Here is an 18,190-nt window from a genome sequence, read left to right as displayed (position 1 = left end):
CCACTCCCACTTCCAATTAGGTATTTCGTGTTGTTGTAGTAAACCTGAGGGCTTTTGATAGTCTACCTTAGCTTTGGCGCAAGTCAGACACTTGCCTACATAGGTAGCAATCTCAGCTTTCATGTTCGGCCACCAGTAGAGTTTCTTAAGGTCTAGATACATCTTGTCTGAACCTGGATGAACGGAGTATTGAGTTTTATGGGCTTCGTTCATGACAACATATCTGTAGCCACCAAACTTCGGTGTCCAAATTTGATTCATGAGATAACGAGCTCCGTCACCCATGATTTCCAAGTTCTTTTCCATTCCTATTAAGGCTTCACCTGCCACGTTCTCGGGTTTCAAGGCTTCCAACTGAGCCTCCTTGATCTATGTGGACAGGTAGGAAAGGATAGTCATAGTTAGAGACTTTACTCGGCAGCCCGAGTACTATTTTCGACTAAGGACATCTGCTACTACATTGGCTTTACTGGGATGATAGCGAATCTCGCATTCGTAATCATTGCATAGCTCTACCCATCGTCATTTCCTTATGTTCGGTTCTTTTTGTTTGAAGATGTGCTGTAGACTTTTGTGATCCGTAAAGACTGTGCATTTCGTACCATACAGGTAATGCCTCCAGATATTCAGGGAAAAAACCACTGCTCCTAGTTTGAGGTCCTGTGTGGTATAGTTGACTTCATGGTTCTTAAGCTGTCTCGAGGCGTAGGATACAACCTTTCATCGCTGCATAAGAACACAACCTAGCCCTTGCTTGGACACATCGCAGTAAACTACAAGATTGTTGTTCCTCTTAACATGAGGAGTATCTACGAGAGGTTCTTGGATCGATTAGTGATCTTTTTATCGATGACATTCTGGTATATTCGAAGATCGGGTAACAACATAAGGAGTATCTACGAGAGGTTCTTGGGATTTTGAGGATGGTTGCGCGAGGTTCAAGTTTTGGGACACTTAGTTAATCATAATAGTATCTTGGTCGACCCAGCCAAGATAGAGGTTGTGATGCAGTGGGAAGTGCCGAGATCTCCATCTGAGTTTGAAGCTTCCTCGGATTGGTAGGTTGTTATCGAAGATTCATCAGATCTTCTCCAAGATTGTTGTTCCTCTCACCACGTTGACAAGGAAGGATGGTACTTTCAGTTGGGGGCTTGAGCAGCAGGCATCATTTGAGACTCTTCACCAGAGATTGTGTGAGGCACCAGTACCTGCACTCCCTGAGGGAGTTGAGGACTTTGTGGTCTACTGTGATGCATCCATTGCATGATTGGGTGTTGTGTTGATGCAGAGAGAGCATGTGATAGCGTATGCTTCAAGGCAACTGAAGCCTCATAAAGCAAAGTATCCCACACACAATTTAGAGTTGGGGGTAGTGGTTTTTGCCCTCAAGATTTGGCGCCACTGTCTCTATGGTGTTTGGTGTACCATCTACACAGACCATAAGAGCCTGGGATATCTTATGGATCAGCTTAACCTGAATATGTGGCAAAGGAGGTGGTTAGATATAGTGAAAGACATGACTATGAGATCTTGTATCATCCAGGAAAGGCCAATGTGGTGACCGACGCCTTGAGTCGGAGGGCAGAAAGTGCCCCGATTCGGGATATGTGCATGAGGATGACCGTGATGACTCCAGTCCTAGAGATCATCAAGGAAGCGCAGTTGGAGGCTAAAAAAGAGTGAAATCAGAAGATTGAATGGGTGATCGTCAGATTTCAGCCTTTGACATTGACAACCGAGGACTTTTGACTCTTCATGAGCGGGTATGGGTACCGTATGCGGGTGGGGCCTGACGGATTTTGATAGAGGAGGCCCACAAATCAAGTTTTCCCTTCCACCCGGGGGATATCGAGATGTATCTTTACTTGAAGCATAATTATTGGAGGCCATGTGTGAAGAGAGATATGGCATGGTTTGTGGAGCGATATTTGACCTGCCGGAAGGTTAAGGCTGAGCACCAGCGCCCTCATGGCAAGTTGCGGCCTCTGGAGGTTCCCTTATGGAAGTGGGAGCAGATTACTATGGATTTCATTAGAAAGTTACCAAGGACCATGAGGGGTGTTGACAATATATGGGTGATAGTGGATCATTTGACGAAGAGTTTTCACATCTAACCATTAGTGAGAACTCTTCTATAGAGAAGTTGGCTGAGATTTACGTTCGAGAGGCGGGAGCTTGGCATGGGGTTCCGACGTCTATTGTGTCTGACCGGGATGTGCGCTTTGCTTCCAGGTTCTAGAAGAGATTTCATGAGGATTTGGGTAGCCGGCTACACTTCAGTACCGCATACCATCCGTAGACGGACATGCAGAGTGAGCGGATGATTCAAACGCTCGAGGATATGATGTGTGCATGTGTTATTGATTTTGGTGGGAGTTAGGACTCCTATATTCCGTTGGCTAGGTTTTCTTATAACATCAACCATCATGCAAGTATCGATATTCCCTTATTCGAGCTCCTTTATGGTCGGAGATGCCAGAATCCTATTTGTTGGGGCGAGGTGGGGTAGAGGATCATGGGAAGCACGGAGGTAGTGCTCAAGATGAAATAGCTTGTACGATAGGTTCAACATAGATTGTTGATAACATAGAGCCTCTAAACGAGATATACGGATCAATGACGCTGTGAGCTAGAGTTTTAGGTGGGAGATCTAGTGCTCCTTAAGGTGTCACCCTGGAAGGGTGTTATCCGCTTCAGGAAGCAGGGAAAGCTGGGCCCCAGGTTCATTGGAACTTTCCGAGTGATGGCCCATGTGGGCAAGGTGGCCTATCGGTTGGAGCTACCGGAGGAGTTGAGATAGATTCATGATACCTTCCGTGTTTGCCAGCTGAGGAAGTGTATAGATGTCGAGGCAGCTGTGGTCCCTTTGGAGGACATTTAGGTTGATGATCACCTGAATTATGTAACGACCGAAAAATTTCAACCAATTTAAACTTTTCAAAAACAACCCGGTTTCATTAAATTATTACAAAAAGGTTTTCAATACAATTTATTTAGAGTATTCCCAGAATCACATCACAACATAAACATGAGGAGCGGTACGATCACGCCTTAACCTTGCCACAGTCTCCTGAAGAACCTGAAAAACATAAAACCACCACTGTAAGCCCGAAAGCTTAGTGAGATATCCCCAAAATACCAACTACATATACCATACACGCATAACATGCCATATTATATCCGAACACATAACAGCCATGCACTTCAGGTCTACTGTGTGACTGGTCCGCCGCATCGGCCAACAGTCCACCTGGTCCACCCTCCGAGTCTAGCCATATACATCGAGTCTGCAGTGTGATTGGTCCGCCCGCACCGGGACTTCAATCCACCTGGTCCACTCTCTGAGTCTATAGTATGACTGGTTCGCCCGCGCCGGGCCTTCAGTCGGCCTGGTCCACTCTCCGAGCCTCGGCACGTCTGGTCCGCCCTCATGGGGCCTACAGCCTATCCGGACCGCTCGTTGGGCCTTCGGGATAACCAGTCCTCCCTGGGTATCTTGGCCTACAGCATAAAGCAGGACCCGCCTCAACCCAACTCCAGTCCAACAAACATGTGCACATAAACATACAATCATATAATAATTCACAGTCAACAAGCCGATCAAACAGATCACATAGCATATCATCATCCTAACTAGGATACCGACCTAACTGGTCACTAGCATAGCATCACCCTATATCTCAGGATACCGACCTCAGCCAGGTCACTAGCATATACCATCCTAACTACCAGGATGCAAACATTGATGGGTTTTTAGCCATAAGAACTTTCCTATGTGCGCATGCAAAACCCTAATGCTTGGATCTAGGCTTTCTAATAAACATGCTTTGAATCCAAGTCTTCTAATGACTAATTAGGTTAAATAACAACATTGAAACAGATCTAGAATCATACCTTTGAGTTCCTTGTTGATCTTGAGGTCTTGGAGCTTTTAGAGTCACAAATGTCAATCCTCTAACGGCTTACAAACACCAATAGTAAGGAAGATGATTTAGGAGAGAGGAGAGGGGAGGAAATCGGCCAGGGTTCTCTTGCTTTAGGAGAGGTGCCCATTTCCTTATGCCATGGGGTCTATTTATACTTGTAGACTCCTTAAGGGTTACAACCTAAACCCTAATTGGATAATCTTCTCTTAAGGCTATCCATATCCTTTCCATAGATAAGCCTTGGACGATTTTGAAGCTATCCTAGATTCTAGAATCCGTCCCTAGCATATCCATAAGGATTTACAGTCTAAAGCTTAACTATCAAACAATTGACAGTTTATACCCCTTTATTTAATTAATCTCTTTAAGTCACCAAATTAATTCTAATTAATTCTATGACTTATATTAATCAAATAACAAATATATTATTCATTATATTATTCTCATAATATATTAATAATATTTACTCTCTCATAATAAATCATCCTATCAAGTTGCTATGGTGAAGGCAACCCAAAAGGACTATGCACAACCGGGTCAAATACTTGCCTAATATAGTTGCAGCCTTAGACACTATTCCAACAGTCTCCCACTTGGATAAGTCTAGTAACTATATACACAAGTACAATTCGGTTTGCAATCGTAGCTCTCAAAGACGCTGTCAAACTCTGATCTAATCAATCTTGTCCTTTAGATAAGGGAACGTATAGTCCTCTGTTAGATATCATGCTGACAATCCTATGGAATGTTAGTCAAGCATTTAGGTTTCTCGATCTCTGAGTTATTTGACATAGAACTTAATCGAACACATCAATTGAGTTCTGAACAGGCCCGGCACATAAGTCAAATCAAATCATCGAGCGGCCGAGATATCGCTTTTACCTTCTTAGATAAAAGTTACAGATAAACTTTGACTTATATGCATTTACTTATTCATTAACCAACTATACACAACAATACGTTTTATAACACCGAGTTACTGATGCGTTTTCATATTATCAATGTACAATCAATTAACAAATAACAAATCATATATCTAGGTTTTAAGACCATATGATATTATCGTCTTGCGATCACCCTTTATATCATATTCCATAAGGTGATTCCAGCAAGCGCGGGTTTGTTCCAATGCTCAAAACTAGTTCATAAGCACTCATGAACGTTGCAGCAATCCTTTGCTATGTCTAACACCATTTAGACATTCTACACACCAATTCATGACAATCTTCATTCATATCTACTTCCAACATATGAACGATTGTGGACCATTTGAACAATTTCTATTATTCTTAATAATCTTAATTATTCTGGAAGTCAAAACATGCAAAATGAAACAATAGTTAAACAATTAACATAAGACAGTAACATTACTTATAAATAAAACTCCTTTATTTAATCATCAAATGTTAATTACATTTATCTATTACACGTTTCTAATGCTATCTAATCTATGCTAATATCATCCTTCAGCCCAATACTCCTAGCATGCTGCAAGTGCTTAACCCTACTCAGTCCCTTCGTAAGCGGATCTGCTGGGTTATCTTCTGATGATATCCTCTTCACTACGAGTTGTCCTTCTTCTACACGATGTCTAATGAAGTGATACTTTCTGTCGATATGTCTTGATCTACCATGATCCCTCGGTTCCTTGGTCAAGGCAACTGCGCCTTCGTTATCACATAAAATCTCCATTGGTTCCTTTATGGCAGGTACAACTCCAAGATCACCGATGAAGTTCTTTAGCCATATTGCCTCCTTCGACGCTTCACTCGCTGCAATGTACTCTGATTCGCACGTTGAATCAGCTACGGTCTCCTGTTTGGAACTCTTCCATGTCACTGCTCCTCCATTTAGGGTAAAGACCCAGCCCGACTGCGAACGGTAGTTGTCTCTGTCGGTCTGAAAACTGGCGTCACTATACCCTCGCACCTTTAAGTCATCACTCCCTCTGAGGACTAAGAACCATTCCTTCGTCCTCCGAAGGTACTTAAGGATGTTTTTCACCGCAATCCAATGTGCTTTGCCAGGATTCCCTTGATATCTGCTAACCATGCTCAAAGCGAAGGCTACATCAGGGTGAGTACAAGTCATAGCGTACATGATTGAGCCAACTGCGGAAGCGTATGGTACTCGGCTCATTTCTGCTATCTCAGCTTCGGTACTCGGACTTTGAGTCTTACTCAACTTGGCATTGCTTTGTATTGGTAATTCTCCCTTCTTTGAATTTTCCATACTAAAACGTTTTAGTACCTTCTCTAAGTAAGTATTCTGACTAAGTCCAATTAGTCTCTTACTTCTTTCTCTTACTATCCTTATTCCCAAAATGTAAGAAGCCTCTCCGAGGTCCTTCATAGCGAAACACTTCCCGAGCCAGGACTTAACCTCCTGCAGAGTCGGGATGTCATTTCTTATGAGTAATATGTCATCGACATATAGAACGAGGAAGCTTACTATACTCCCACTGGCTTTGACATATACACAAGATTCGTCTTCGCTTCGTACAAAACCAAACTCTTTGACTTTCTCATCGAAGCAAAGATTCCATCTGCGAGGCGCTTGCTTAAGTCCATAAATGGACTTCTCAAGCTTACACACTCTATTCGGATGCTTCGGATCCACAAACCCCTCTGGCTGAGCCATGTAAACATCCTCAGCCAACTTTCCGTTAAGGAAGGCGGTCTTGACATCCATTTGCCAAATCTCATAATCATGAAATGCGGCAATTGCTAGCATCACTCTAATAGATTTAATCTTCGCAACTGGTGAGAAGGTCTCATCATAGTCAACTCCGGGAGTTTGAGTAAAGCCCTTCGCAACCAATCGGGCTTTATATGTGTGTACGTTCCCATCCACGTCGGTCTTCTTCTTGAAGATCCATTTGCACCCAACGGTCTTACGTCCGGGCACATAGTCAACCAAATTCCAAACTTGGTTGTCATACATGGATTGGATCTCGCTATCCATTGCCTCTTTCCATTTTACAGACTCCGGGCCTGCCATGGCTTCCTTATAGCTATTAGGTTCATCAAGATTTATTAGTGTACCATCACTAATATACGTGTCCCCTTCGGTAGTAATATGAAAGCCATAAAACTGGGGATGAACTCTAACTCTATCGGAACGTCTAAGAGGTAAGGATTCGTCAATCGGTTCAACCGGAGTTTCCTCCTCGGGTTAAATGTCAGCGGTAGAGGTTCCTTCATCTATCGCCTCTTGAATCTCTTCAAGTTCGATTTGCCTCCCACTGTCTCCTTGGCTTATGAGTTCTCGCTCTCGGAAAACTCCTCTCCTTGCAACGAAGACAACATTGTCCTTCGGTCTATAGAAGAGATATCCAAAGGATGTCTGCGGGTAGCCGATGAAAACACATCGCCACTTCGAGGTTCAAGCTTGTCGTGAGTATCTCGTCTTACGAAAGCCTCGCAACCCCAAACCTTGATATGTGCCAACGAGGGAGCTTTCCCTGTCCACATCTCGTGAGGTGTTTTGGCAACCTTCTTAGTAGGGACTCGGTTAAGGATATGGGCGGCAGTCTCTAAGGCATACCCCCAAAAAGAGATAGGTAGTGAAGCACGACTCATCATAGAGCGAACCATATCCAATAAGGTTCGATTACGCCTTTCTGCCACACCATTTAACTGCGGTGTCCTAGGAGGCGTCAATTGTGAAACTATTCCACACTCCTTGAGATAATCGTGGAATTCAAGACTTAGGTACTCTCCTCATCGATCGGATCGAAGCATCTTGATTTTCCTGCCCAATTGATTCTCCGCTTCATTCTTGAACTCTTTGAACTTTTCAAAGGTGTCTGACTTTTGCTTGATTAAGTAGATATACCCATATCTACTATAGTCATCGGTAAAAGTCACATAGAAGCGGTTCCCATCCTTCGTGGTTGATCTAAACGGTCCACATACATCGGTATGTATTAGGTCCAATAGACCCTCGCCCCTTTCACATGTACTCATGAAGGGTGACTTAATCATCTTTCCAAGCAAACAAGACTCGCATGTGTCATCTTCCCTAAGGTCGAATGACTCCAACACTCCATCCTTTTGGAGTTGGGCTATGCGTTTCTTGTTGACATGTCCAAGACGACAATGCCACAAGGATGCTTTATCGATACTAGTGGAAGAATCAATATTTAAAACATCATTTCCTAAGTTATCAACAATCATAACGGTTTCATATATTCCATTACATGGTATAGCTTCAAAGTAAAAGACACCATTTAGATAAGCCAAAATAGAACCATTCTCATTATTAAAAGAAAATCTAAATCCTTGTCTATATAAACCATGAAATGAAATGATGTTTCTAGCCATTTCTGGCGAATAGCAACAATTGTTCAAATCTAAAACCAAACTATTCCTAAGCACTAAAGAATACACTCCAATCTTGGTCACAAGCGACGATTTTCTGTTCCCCATGATTAGATTGATCCTTCCTTGCTCCACATCCTTACTTCTTCTTAGTCCCTGCACATTAGAACAAATGTGATAACCACAACCGGTATCAAGAACCCAAGAAATAGCATGATTAGAATCGTTAGATTTGATTGTGTATATACCTGCGAAAGATGGCTTGATCTTTCCCTCTTTGATTGCTTGCAGGTAATCTGGGCAGCTTCTCTTCCAATGTCCTATCTTGTGGCAGTGGTGGCACTCTGCCTCCTTTAGGTTAGGACAGGGCTTAGCGGGATCAACTTTGGTCCCACTAGAAGAGGCACCATCTCGGGCCTTCACCTTGCGATAGTTCTTCGATGAAGCTTTCCTCTTCTTTCCCTTTCCTTGACCAATAGCCAAGACAGGAGCAGCGGGCGGATTGGGAGTAGGTGCAACAGACTTGTCCTTGAAGTTGCTCTCAGCGACCCTCAAGAGACCTTGGAGTTTGCTTAGGGTGACCTCTTCTTTGTTCAGGTGGTAGGTCATCCTAAATTGGTTGTACATCGGAGGCAAAGAGTGAAGCACCATATCGATCGCCAAGTCTTCACCGAAGTCAACATTTAACTTGCGAAGGCGGTCAACATACCTTTGCATCTTTTGCAGGTGCACGGTAATAGATTCTCCATGACCCATCTTAGCAGAAATCATGTTGGTGAAAATCTCATAACGCTCTTGTCTCGCGTTTTGGTGGTATCTCTCCAATAAGTCTTGGTGCATCTCGTACGGGTACATGTCCTCGTAGGACTTTTGGAATTCGGAGTTCATGGTAGCGATCATGATGCAATGTACCTTCGTTGCATCTCGCTCATGAGTCTCAAAAGCGGTAATTTCGGCGGGAGTAGCAATTTCGGGGTTGATTTTCTCAAGCTTCTCATCGAGGACATACTCCTTATCCTCATAGTGAGCAATGGTGCGAATGTATCTTATCCATTCGCTAAAGTTCGTTCCATCGAAGGTGACCTTTTGGCAAAGGCTTATCAACGTGAAAGAACTAGCAGCAGCGTTGTTTGCGTTCGACATCTACAATTAGAAAGGACAAAGATAGATTAGAATAAGAATCCCTAATTATCACCCAATAAGAAAAATTAGGGCTAGGATCCAACAATAACATTTACATACTAGAAAAGGGATGCCGTAATCTAACATGCAAATAAATTGAAGGTAAGTGAATGACGATTCACTAATTCTCCATCACAAAACTTAAACTATTAGTCTTAAGTGTTTTTGAGAATTCCTAGTTTCGGATGAGATTCATTGAAACTATTCAATGGCATGTTTAAATCTCGATATGCCCCTCTTTTTTGTGACTGGGATACCGAGGATCACAAAGCGGGTGTGAATTACCATGCAAATTCACATGGTGCGTTCATTGTAACGATCACCTATTCGATGTGCCGGTAAACCACACACGCTCCATCGAACTATGATAAACAATGAATCACCCTTTGCCACCTTCGCTTAGAACCAATTAGTGTGCCGGTAAACCACACACGTTCTACTAACTTCTTAGCAAGGTGCAATGTGTAATTTCATGGGATTGCATCAATTCACTTTTCCTAAAGTAACTAAGATTGGGAAATTTTAAAATATGTGTAGTTACTTCATATTTCTTATTATACTTTTAATGAGAGGATGAGGTTGCCCTATCCTACCCGTTCGGCTAACGACCCTCCACCAATCAAGCAAGCGGTGGGTGTGAGTGTACACCCATTAAGCGCCATTTTATAGGCCGCAACCTTATACCCACCTTATAGATCGGCTTCGTGAATGAGGCCTACTAACGGTAAGACTAGCATTTAGTTATACATATATATATATATATATATATATATATATATATATATATATATATATATATATATATTATTCTAGTAATATCATATTAGTATAGGGCTATATTTTAAAACCTTTTAAAATCTAGGGTTTGAAATTTAAGTTGTCTAAATTAAAACTTTTAATCACAAATATAAATTTCAAAACTTGTGGGTAAGTTTTAAACATTTAAAACATGGAGGATCAAATAACAAATAATTCCAATTAACAATTAATATCCTAATTATCTATATTTGATTTTATTCAAGATTTCTTTGAAAGATAATTATTAAAATAATTAATTAATTATCATATAAGGAAATTAAATATTTTATTAGTTGATAAATACCTTTAACTAGATCAAGATAATAGTCATATATATCAAAAAATCGGATTTAGATTGATCTATTATGATTAAGGTAAGTTTCCATAAGATAATTATGAAAAAATCCCGAATCTGGCCATTCCTGACGCCTGGACTCGCCGAGTGCACAAGGGGACTCGCCGAGTCAGGCCTACTCGCCGAGTCCACCTTGGAACTCGCCGAGTCAGTGACTCAGAAACCTAAAAAACGAATTTTGCAGGTTTGTTTCAGTTAATCAAGCAACAATTTAAAGAAAACCAAGCTAGGCTCTGATACCACTGATGGGTTTTTAGCCATAAGAACTTTCCTATGTCCGCATGCAAAACCCTAATGCTTGGATCTAGGCTTTCTAATAAACATGCTTTGAATCCAAGTCTTCTAATGACTAATTAGGTTAAATAACAACATTGAAACAGATCTAGAATCATACCTTTGAGTTCCTTGTTGATCTTGAGGTCTTGGAGCTTTTAGAGTCACAAATGTCACTCCTCTAATGGCTTACAAACACCAATAGCAAGGAAGATGATTTAGGAGAGAGGAGAGGGGAGGAAATCGGCCAGGGTTCTCTTGCTTTAGGAGAGGTGCCCATTTCCTTATGCCATGGGGTCTATTTATACTTGTAGACTCCTTAAGGGTTACAACCTAAACCCTAATTGGATAATCTTCTCTTAAGGCTATCCATATCCTTTCCATAGATAAGCCTTGGACGATTTTGAAGCTATCCTAGCTTCTAGAATCCGTCCCTAGCATATCCATAAGGATTTACAGTCTAAAGCTTAACTATCAAACAATTGACAGTTTATACCCCTTTATTTAATTAATCTCTTTAAGTCACCAAATTAATTCTAATTAATTCTATGACTTATATTAATCAAATAACAAATATATTATTCATTATATTATTCTCATAATATATTAATAATATTTACTCTCTCATAATAAATCATCCTATCAAGTTGCTATGGTGAAGGCAACCCAAAAGGACTATGCACAACCGGGTCAAATACTTGCCTAATATAGTTGCAGCCTTAGACACTATTCCAACAAACATATCAAAGCAGTAACATAACAACGAATACCCGGATCTCAATCCGGTAAAGGGCCGGCCTTGTTGCCGTAGACCCGGTTGATATAGTGAGGATAACTCACCTCGAAACTTCCGACTGAACAGATAACCCAAGCTGCTCCGATCACTGCTACGATCTCCACCACTGGCCAACCACCAAAACACTGAACTCAAAACAATATCCAACAAATACCAAAATGCCCCTAGAAGTCAACTGGATAACCCTTGGCCAAAGCCAAAGTCAAAGTCAACCCCTGACTGGCTCTACTCGCCGAGTCAACCCGGTGACTCGCCGAGTCCCCATGCTCAGAACTTTCCCCCCCAATCCGCGACTCAACTCGCCGAGTCACCCTGAGACTCGCTGAGTCCAACAACTCTGAGTCCTTCCTCACTCGACTCACCGAGTCATCCCTTGACTCACCGAGTCACAGCTCAACCAGAAGAAACTTGGACCTCACGACCAGACTCGCCGAGTCCAAGAACAGACTCGCCGAGTCCAAGGCTATCTTCAACCTATTCGCCGAGTTGTTCTTCCAAATCGCCGAGTTCTAGAACATCTTCAAGCAACTCGCCGAGTACACACCTATGACTCACCGAGTGCCTCTAGATCTCATTCCAAATAGAACCTTCCAGGCCATGCAATTGATCCAAAACGTAGATCTAGCCTCCTACAACCCATCCATCACGTAAAGTGGCGAACTTTACGTGAATCCAAAGAGATCTAGGCGTTTTATACTTTAGGGTTTGGGTTTGGGACAAGATAGCTTCACCAATCACTTATCAACATGGACTTTATACGATTTTGGACCATCACTACTCTAGATCTGAGGTAGCATCCTCAGATCCTCTTCAAATCCCAAAATGACCCATGAAATCCTCCAAAAACCCCAAAACAATCACCACGGATGACAATAAGGGAAAAAGGGTTCAAGACAGAGGATTCTTACCCCAAAGATGAGCCTAAACCGATGTAGACTTCAGATCCACAAGCCCTCTTGATGCTATCCACGAATTCCTCCAAATTCTCTTCACAAATCCCTTCTCCCAAGCTTCAATCCTCTCAATAATGGAACTTCTCATGATTAGGGTTTTCCTTGGAACTCTCAGGGTAAATAGAGGCTGAAGAGAAGGCATAACATCCTTTAAATAGGGGGCAAACCCCGAAGATTAGGGTTTTCTTCACCCAGCACCAACTCGCCGAGTCCAGCCGCCGACTCGCCGAGTTGGCCACTTAACACGCACCCAAAGTCGCGACTCTACTCGCCGAGTCCACCCATGGACTCGCCGAGTTGCCCTTAAGCATTTTCACTTTGAACCCTGAACTTGCACTCTTGAACTCGGTATGTTACAAATTATATGGAGAAGCCTATGGCCATTTGGGATTGGAAAGTGAAAACCTTGAGGAACAAGGTTGTGAGCTTGGTCAAAGTTCAGTGGCAGCACCGAAGAGTTTCAGAGTGGATGTGAGAACATGAGTCTGAGATGCATGAGCAATATCCTAAGCTGTTTCCCGAGGATGACTTCGAGGGCAAAGTATGATTCTAGTGAGGGGAATTGTAACATCCCAAAATAAGGTATATTTTATTATCTCTTGAATCCTTATCAAAAATGGCACATTTGGTCCCTTAAAGAAAAAGGCTCACATATTAGGTCGTACACAGGGCGTACACAAGAGTACACGCATTGTATTCATGCAATGTAAATGATCGTGGATGGGCAGCTAGAACGTTAGGCATACGTGTGGTATGTCGAACGTACTATCCCATATTTCATACCCTAATTTTAAGGGTTGCCCCATATATAAAGAACATTATGTCTTCTTTTGAGCATCCGTATCAGCCTCCAAACCCTCTCTAAAATCCTAATCCCGAGTTGTGTTGCTTCTGTGAGCTTTTGCAAGTTTTTGAGTGTTCTTGGTGCTTATAGTGGAAGGAGGAAGCTTGTGAAGAAGGAGTGGGTGCTAGCAAGATTCTATATCTAGAAACATTCCCTCTTTATGCATCATTTTCAGGTATAAAGTTTATACCTTGGGAATCCTTTCTTTAGATCTTCATGGTTGAAGTTTTAAGCACTTTTGTCCCCAAGATTGGACCTTTATGAGTTTGGAGCACTCTAGATAATTGTAGCTGTCATTTCATGCATTTTAGGACGTATGGATTCATAAAAATGGTTACTTGATCATTCCCTTTGGTTCATGCATGATGAAAGTTGCTTAGAGTGCACTAGAAGCTAAATATTGTTGCATTGGGTCCTGCCTAGCCATGAAAATGCTTAAAGCCAACGAATTTATAGGTTAAGACATCTTAGATTAGTTAGATCTGTGGTTGGGTTAGTTGTCTTAAAGGATTAAGACACTAACTTGGTGAAAGTAGAGGCAGATGGAGTACATCGGGCATACTCCTAGCTATGCACAACATAGCTTGATCCTTCCCCGATGAAAGTTGGCTTCGTTGTACGCCCATTGTGAGGATTGGTACGCTTAGCGTACTTGTTGAGTGATATGCGCATATCTATACATATAATTTTACATCATATCTTAATGTTTCTAATTATTTTTATGTCCCTTATAGAGCAAAAGGTACTTAATTTGCTATGTATTGTGTTGTAGGGGTAAAACACATGCTTGGAGCTGAAAGGAACCTAGAAGCTTGGAGTTTGAATGAAGACTTTAGAATAAAGAAAAAATACACTCTCCATGACGTGGTGTTTTGGACATTCCCGATTAACTTAGAAGACTTGCTAAGTACGAGATAACCACGAAGACCATGACCTAGTGGCAAGGGGTATATTGCATTAGGAAAAAGCATTTGATTTTTCAAAATTTGCATTGCTAGTTTTCACTTATATGCATTCATATGAACTTGAAACAATATCTTAATTTAGGCGCACCTAGCTAACTAAATTTTTTGCTAGTATTGGATGGGATGATCCAATGAGAGCCCAAAAGTTTACCCGAGCCAACACATGTTATAGTGTATTTGTGGCTTCCCATTATTATTGAAAATCTATGACATATGAAAGATAATCTGGTAGTTTTTATGGCATACTACGTTTTTTTAGCTTGTACTTGAAATCTATCTAGGAGAGCTTATGTAGTCATTATACTTAGACTAATGCCTCTAACCAATAAAGGTTGAAGTTAAGCTCCTTGGTTAATCATGTAAGATTTGAGTGAAAAAAGCGAGATATACTTAAAAAAGAGAAAGAAATTACCAAAAAGTTGACGAATGTTGGAGCTGACAAAGTATGGAATCCAAAGATCAAAAATTCTAAAGAAATTTCAAAAGTTGTAGATACCAAAAATAAAAAAAAAGGTGGTGAAATCAAAGAAATTGAAAGACAAATATCAAGGAGGAGAAGAATTCCAAAGAGCCCCATTGTGGTATCAAAGTGTAATTCTTTTTAGAGTTCATGTATGCTTGGTAGTATAACCAAAAATACATTGAGGTTAAGAAAGATTTATGAGGATGGATTTGGATGGTTGCAATAGTGTATGTCGTATGAGATAAGGGGTGAAGGTTCATAAGGATTGTGGGTATTTAGGAATGAGAAGTCTTTAGGAGCCATAGACACAAATACATGCATTGCGATCTTGTGATAATGGTTGGGTTTGAAATGGATTGTTTTACGCGATATTGGTGAGATAATAAAAATCAATTTGCTTGGGGGCAAGCAAATAATAAGTGTGGGGTATTTTGATATGTGCATATCTATACATATAATTTTACATCATATCTTAATGTTTCTAATTACTTTTATGTCCCTTATAGACAAAAAGGTACTTAATTTGCTATGTATTCTGTTGTATGGGTAAAAGACTTGCTTGGAGCAGAAATGAAACTGGAAGCTGGAAGCTTGGAGTTTTAATGAAGACTTTTCAATGAAGAAAAAATACACTCTCCACGATGTGGTGACATCACCATGACGTGTTGTTTTGGACATTCCCGATTGACTTAGAAGACTTGCTGAATATGGGATAACCAAGAAGACCACAACGTTGTGGCCTTACCACGTCGTGGTGATCTGTTTTCGGATTATTATAAATTTAGGCCATTCTTCTCTGAAATTGGGACTTTTGCTAGAAGCTACTTTCGATATTTGAAGGCCAAGGATCTATATTGAAACTTGGAAGTGAAAAATTTGATTATACCTTGGGAATTTAGAGCATTAAGGCAATACAACTCTTAATTACGACTTTCTACTCTACTTTAATCATGATTACTGCTATGAACCTCGTTTATATGTGTTTGATTGTCGAAATCATGGGCTTAAACCCTATGACTTTCGTTTAGTGTAGATTTACTTCACTTATTATGGTTTGATTATTGGTTTGGATTAAGTTTTATTGGTTATTTGTTACTTTAGCTTATTAAAGAACCTTTTGTGCTTATGATAAGTGCTTTCTCTATTTATTGTTGAGTTTAATTAAGTTTGTGTGACCATCTTTCTTAATTGAATTTGAATCTTATGACATTTGTGAATTGAAAAATTATAGGACTAGAGTTTTGACCAAAACCTAGGGTTAAATAAAAAAATGGTTAAATAATCATAGGATCTAATATATGACGACCAATCATATATTGAGTTAGGCAAATAAACCAAATTAATCAATTCGTTATAAGTCTAATTTAACTCGAACTGAACACTAGTAAACTTGGTAATTTATCCGGCTGATCACCGTATGAATGAGGTTTGCTAAAGGATTAGGATTAGTGAACATGGACCTAGTCATCTTAGGAATCGGTAACCAATGAAACTATAATCCATTACACTTCCATAAATCAACCATAATAGCAAGTAAATTTAAGCTAAACGAAAGTCTCTCAATTACCTTGGTTTAATTCGTCTTTTATGCTTTTGCTTTTAGTTTTAATAATGCAGTTAGTTTAATTTTGTTAATTAAGTTTGTAGTCTTTCAAAACTAGAGAAAACCTTTTTTCTAATTAATTAGTAATTTATTTAGTAGTAGATAAAAATTTGCTAAACATTCCATTCCTTGTGTTCGATACCTTTCTATTGAGCAATACTATTTTGAAGAATGTACACTGCCTTAGGTAATAATTAGTTTCATTAGTAGGATAAACTAGTGCATAATTATTCAAGCATCAAGTATTCGGCGCCATTTCCGGTCCATTTTAGTTAATTTGAATCTGCTATTTTGTTAGGATTTTTCTGGTTATTTGCTTTTAAATTGTCGTATTAAGTTTTTCTTCTGTTTGAGTCGCCACGTCATGGTCATTAACACCACGTCGTGGTGTCGTAACAGTAAATTTCCAGTTTTTGTTCTTTTTACGAGTTTGATTGGTTTTTGTTGCAGTACTTTATGACCCGTGGATCTAATACACCTTTGGTACCACCACTTGAAGACTCAGAGTCAGCTTTTCGTAATAGGACGGAAAAGACCGTAGGAGAGTCGAATACACCAGGGAAATCACCTATCAAGAATATCAAATCGGTTTTTAGTATGAAGAATGGAAAACAAGTAGGAGAATCAAACAAAGCCCCGAAAGAAGAAGGCATTGAGAACAATCCTACTAAAGAGGACACTGATTATGAAACAGACAAAGAAGAAAGCGAACCCGAATCATAGAAAGTAAGTGAACAAGACAGCGAACCTGATAACATCATGGCGAACATTGCTGACATTTCCATGGAGGCATACAAGAAAATAATTTTTGACGACACCGGTCCGGGTCTTGTGCAACCCGCCATTCCAACTACCACCACATTTGAACTAAAGGGGCACATCCTTTCCGTGTTAAAAGAGATCCCATTCACCGGAAAAGATCATGAAGATGCCTACAAACATCTTGATGAAGTCAGTGATATCGCTGACTACTTCAACATCCTGAATGCTCCATGCAAAACAGTGTTATTGAGAATGCTTTCGGTCACTTTCATGGGAGCTGCCAAGGAATGGTTGAAGGCACTTCCACCCAGCGCAATCACTACATGGGAAAAAATACGTGAGGAATTCTTAGGATAATTTTCCCACCATCAAAGGTGGCTAAACTCAAAATTCCATCGCTAACTTTGAGCAACAAATGGGTGAGTCGTTATTTGAAGCTTGGGAGCGCTACAAGGGATTACTTCGAAATTGTCCCCAAAATGATCTTAATGTGCAACAAGAAGTTTCAATATTTTATGATGGGGGTAAACGTACCAATAAGGTAACTCCTTGATTCTCAAGGACCATTAACCAAGAAGAATCCCGCTGAAATTAAGGAGCTTGTTGAAGAGTTTTCTAAACATTCGAGAGAGTACCATAACCCGCGAAATGATGTAGCAAGGGGATCAACAAATTCTGCTTTAGAAGACATGTTGGCGGTCTTAGCAATGTTGCATAACATGGATAGGAGGATGACTAAAATGGATCAAACAATCCATGCTATTAGAGTGGTGGTGTGAAAACTGTAACGAGCCGCATTTAACTAGAGACTGTGATCTAGATGAGAATGGAAAGTGAAAGGTTCAAGCTTGCTACTCAAGCGTCGTTATGATGAAGACTGGAGAAAGCCCAAGAAAAGGTGGTTACCTTATGATGAGTACAAGAAAGTAGAAGAGGAGAAGTTTGAGC

General features: G+C 40.6%; 1 non-coding gene across 1 annotated transcript; it reads right to left on the bottom strand.

Moving 5' to 3' along the window:
- Positions 1-17,622: 17,622 nt before the first annotated feature.
- Positions 17,623-17,728, bottom strand: LOC145065168 (small nucleolar RNA R71). The gene has a single exon (XR_013688316.1). It is a non-coding gene; the product is annotated as a small nucleolar RNA R71 (small nucleolar RNA).
- Positions 17,729-18,190: the final 462 nt, after the last annotated feature.

The sequence above is a fragment of the Lactuca serriola genome, chromosome 7 (genome assembly GCF_051521515.1).
Source record: "Lactuca serriola cultivar US96UC23 chromosome 7, Lser_US96UC23_V15, whole genome shotgun sequence".
Classification (NCBI taxonomy): Eukaryota; Viridiplantae; Streptophyta; class Magnoliopsida; order Asterales; family Asteraceae; genus Lactuca; species Lactuca serriola.
Note: the sequence above shows the minus strand (reverse complement) of the source record. Positions and strands in the feature narration are given on the sequence as shown.